This window comes from Pimephales promelas, chromosome 3 (genome assembly GCF_988280905.1).
Source record: "Pimephales promelas chromosome 3, fPimPro1.hap1.1, whole genome shotgun sequence".
NCBI classification, from domain to species: Eukaryota; Metazoa; Chordata; class Actinopteri; order Cypriniformes; family Leuciscidae; genus Pimephales; species Pimephales promelas.
The window spans coordinates 47,177,640-47,180,139 of NC_142771.1; the positions used below are offsets into that span (position 1 = coordinate 47,177,640).

General features: G+C 49.4%; 13 non-coding genes and 1 pseudogene across 13 annotated transcripts in view; all 14 read left to right on the forward strand.

The window, feature by feature from the left end:
• The first annotated feature begins 41 nt into the window (after positions 1-41).
• On the forward strand, positions 42-160 carry LOC148994029 (5S ribosomal RNA). The gene has a single exon (XR_016159616.1). It is a non-coding gene; the product is annotated as a 5S ribosomal RNA (ribosomal RNA).
• Positions 161-223: 63 nt separating this feature from the next.
• Positions 224-342, forward strand: LOC148994030 (5S ribosomal RNA; annotated as a pseudogene).
• Positions 343-405: 63 nt separating this feature from the next.
• On the forward strand, positions 406-524 carry LOC148994031 (5S ribosomal RNA). The gene has a single exon (XR_016161665.1). It is a non-coding gene; the product is annotated as a 5S ribosomal RNA (ribosomal RNA).
• A 63-nt stretch (positions 525-587) lies between these two features.
• Positions 588-706, forward strand: LOC148994032 (5S ribosomal RNA). The gene has a single exon (XR_016162159.1). It is a non-coding gene; the product is annotated as a 5S ribosomal RNA (ribosomal RNA).
• A 63-nt stretch (positions 707-769) lies between these two features.
• LOC148994033 (5S ribosomal RNA) lies at positions 770-888 on the forward strand. The gene has a single exon (XR_016159617.1). It is a non-coding gene; the product is annotated as a 5S ribosomal RNA (ribosomal RNA).
• A 63-nt stretch (positions 889-951) lies between these two features.
• LOC148994034 (5S ribosomal RNA) lies at positions 952-1,070 on the forward strand. Its single transcript, XR_016159618.1, has one exon. It is a non-coding gene; the product is annotated as a 5S ribosomal RNA (ribosomal RNA).
• A 63-nt stretch (positions 1,071-1,133) lies between these two features.
• LOC148994035 (5S ribosomal RNA) lies at positions 1,134-1,252 on the forward strand. Its single transcript, XR_016159619.1, has one exon. It is a non-coding gene; the product is annotated as a 5S ribosomal RNA (ribosomal RNA).
• Positions 1,253-1,315: 63 nt separating this feature from the next.
• On the forward strand, positions 1,316-1,434 carry LOC148994036 (5S ribosomal RNA). Its single transcript, XR_016159621.1, has one exon. It is a non-coding gene; the product is annotated as a 5S ribosomal RNA (ribosomal RNA).
• Positions 1,435-1,497: 63 nt separating this feature from the next.
• On the forward strand, positions 1,498-1,616 carry LOC148994037 (5S ribosomal RNA). The gene has a single exon (XR_016163341.1). It is a non-coding gene; the product is annotated as a 5S ribosomal RNA (ribosomal RNA).
• Positions 1,617-1,679: 63 nt separating this feature from the next.
• Positions 1,680-1,798, forward strand: LOC148994038 (5S ribosomal RNA). The gene has a single exon (XR_016159622.1). It is a non-coding gene; the product is annotated as a 5S ribosomal RNA (ribosomal RNA).
• Positions 1,799-1,861: 63 nt separating this feature from the next.
• On the forward strand, positions 1,862-1,980 carry LOC148994039 (5S ribosomal RNA). Its single transcript, XR_016159623.1, has one exon. It is a non-coding gene; the product is annotated as a 5S ribosomal RNA (ribosomal RNA).
• Positions 1,981-2,043: 63 nt separating this feature from the next.
• LOC148994040 (5S ribosomal RNA) lies at positions 2,044-2,162 on the forward strand. Its single transcript, XR_016159624.1, has one exon. It is a non-coding gene; the product is annotated as a 5S ribosomal RNA (ribosomal RNA).
• Positions 2,163-2,224: 62 nt separating this feature from the next.
• On the forward strand, positions 2,225-2,343 carry LOC148994041 (5S ribosomal RNA). The gene has a single exon (XR_016159625.1). It is a non-coding gene; the product is annotated as a 5S ribosomal RNA (ribosomal RNA).
• Positions 2,344-2,406: 63 nt separating this feature from the next.
• Positions 2,407-2,500, forward strand: part of LOC148994042 (5S ribosomal RNA) — a 119-nt gene continuing 25 nt past the window's right edge. Inside the window, exon 1 of the ribosomal RNA XR_016159626.1 lies at positions 2,407-2,500. This exon is cut by the window's right edge and continues 25 nt beyond it. This is a non-coding gene — a ribosomal RNA (5S ribosomal RNA).

Consider the following 2,500-nt stretch of genomic DNA (forward strand, 5'->3'; position numbering starts at 1 on the left):
GTTCTAACCATTCAAATAGCCCAATTTTGGCAGCAGATTTCGCTTACGGCCATACCACCTTGAGAACGCCCGAACTCGTCTGATCTCGGAAGCTAAGCAGGGTCGGGCCTGGTTAGTACTTGGATGGGAGACCGCCTGGGAATACCAGGTGCTGTAAGCTTTATGTAGTTTACTACCCTAATGTTCTAACCATTCAAATAGCCCAATTTTGGCAGCAGATTTCGCTTACGTCGATACCACCTTGAGAACGCCCGAACTCGTCTGATCTCGGAAGCTAAGCAGGGTCGGGCCTGGTTAGTACTTGGATGGGAGACCGCCTGGGAATACTAGGTGCTGTAAGCTTTATGTAGTTTACTACCCTAATGTTCTAACCATTCAAATAGCCCAATTTTGGCTGCAGATTTCGCTTACGGCCATACCACCTTGAGAACGCCTGAACTCGTCTGATCTCGGAAGCTAAGCAGGGTCGGGCCTGGTTAGTACTTGGATGGGAGACCGCCTGGGAATACCAGGTGCTGTAAGCTTTATGTAGTTTACTACCCTAATGTTCTAACCATTCAAATAGCCCAATTTTGGCAGCAGATTTCGCTTACGGCCATACCACCTTGAGAACGCCCGAATTCGTCTGATCTCGGAAGCTAAGCAGGGTCGGGCCTGGTTAGTACTTGGATGGGAGACCGCCTGGGAATACCAGGTGCTGTAAGCTTAATGTAGTTTACTACCCTAATGTTCTAACCATTCAAATAGCCCAATTTTGGCATCAGATTTCGCTTACGGCCATACCACCTTGAGAACGCCCGAACTCGTCTGATCTCGGAAGCTAAGCAGGGTCGGGCCTGGTTAGTACTTGGATGGGAGACCGCCTGGGAATACCAGGTGCTGTAAGCTTTATGTAGTTTACTACCCTAATGTTCTAACCATTCTAATAGCCCAATTTTGGCAGCAGATTTCGCTTACGGCCATACCACCTTGAGAACGCCCGAACTCGTCTGATCTCGGAAGCTAAGCAGGGTCGGGCCTGGTTAGTACTTGGATGGGAGACCGCCTGGGAATACCAGGTGCTGTAAGCTTTATGTAGTTTACTACCCTAATGTTCTAACCATTCAAATAGCCCAATTTTGGCAGCAGATTTCGCTTACGGCCATACCACCTTGAGAACGCCCGAACTCGTCTGATCTCGGAAGCTAAGCAGGGTCGGGCCTGGTTAGTACTTGGATGGGAGACCGCCTGGGAATACCAGGTGCTGTAAGCTTTATGTAGTTTACTACCCTAATGTTCTAACCATTCAAATAGCCCAATTTTGGCAGCAGATTTCGCTTACGGCCATACCACCTTGAGAACGCCCGAACTCGTCTGATCTCGGAAGCTAAGCAGGGTCGGGCCTGGTTAGTACTTGGATGGGAGACCGCCTGGGAATACCAGGTGCTGTAAGCTTTATGTAGTTTACTACCCTAATGTTCTAACCATTCAAATAGCCCAATTTTGGCAGCAGATTTCGCTTACGGCCATACCACCTTGAGAACGCCCGAACTCGTCTGATCTCGGAAGCTAAGCAGGGTCGCGCCTGGTTAGTACTTGGATGGGAGACCGCCTGGGAATACCAGGTGCTGTAAGCTTTATGTAGTTTACTACCCTAATGTTCTAACCATTCAAATAGCCCAATTTTGGCAGCAGATTTCGCTTACGGCCATACCACCTTGAGAACGCCCGAACTCGTCTGATCTCGGAAGCTAAGCAGGGTCGGGCCTGGTTAGTACTTGGATGGGAGACCGCCTGGGAATACCAGGTGCTGTAAGCTTTATGTAGTTTACTACCCTAATGTTCTAACCATTCAAATAGCCCAATTTTGGCAGCAGATTTCGCTTACGGCCATACCACCTTGAGAACGCCCGAACTCGTCTGATCTCGGAAGCTAAGCAGGGTCGGGCCTGGTTAGTACTTGGATGGGAGACCGCCTGGGAATACCAGGTGCTGTAAGCTTTATGTAGTTTACTACCCTAATGTTCTAACCATTCAAATAGCCCAATTTCGGCAGCAGATTTCGCTTACGGCCATACCACCTTGAGAACGCCCGAACTCGTCTGATCTCGGAAGCTAAGCAGGGTCGGGCCTGGTTAGTACTTGGATGGGAGACCGCCTGGGAATACCAGGTGCTGTAAGCTTTATGTAGTTTACTACCTAATGTTCTAACCATTCAAATAGCCCAATTTTGGCAGCAGATTTCGCTTACGGCCATACCACCTTGAGAACGCCCGAACTCGTCTGATCTCGGAAGCTAAGCAGGGTCGGGCCTGGTTAGTACTTGGATGGGAGACCGCCTGGGAATACCAGGTGCTGTAAGCTTAATGTAGTTTACTACCCTAATGTTCTAACCATTCAAATAGCCCAATTTTGGCAGCAGATTTCGCTTACGGCCATACCACCTTGAGAACGCCCGAACTCGTCTGATCTCGGAAGCTAAGCAGGGTCGGGCCTGGTTAGTACTTGGATGGGAGACCGC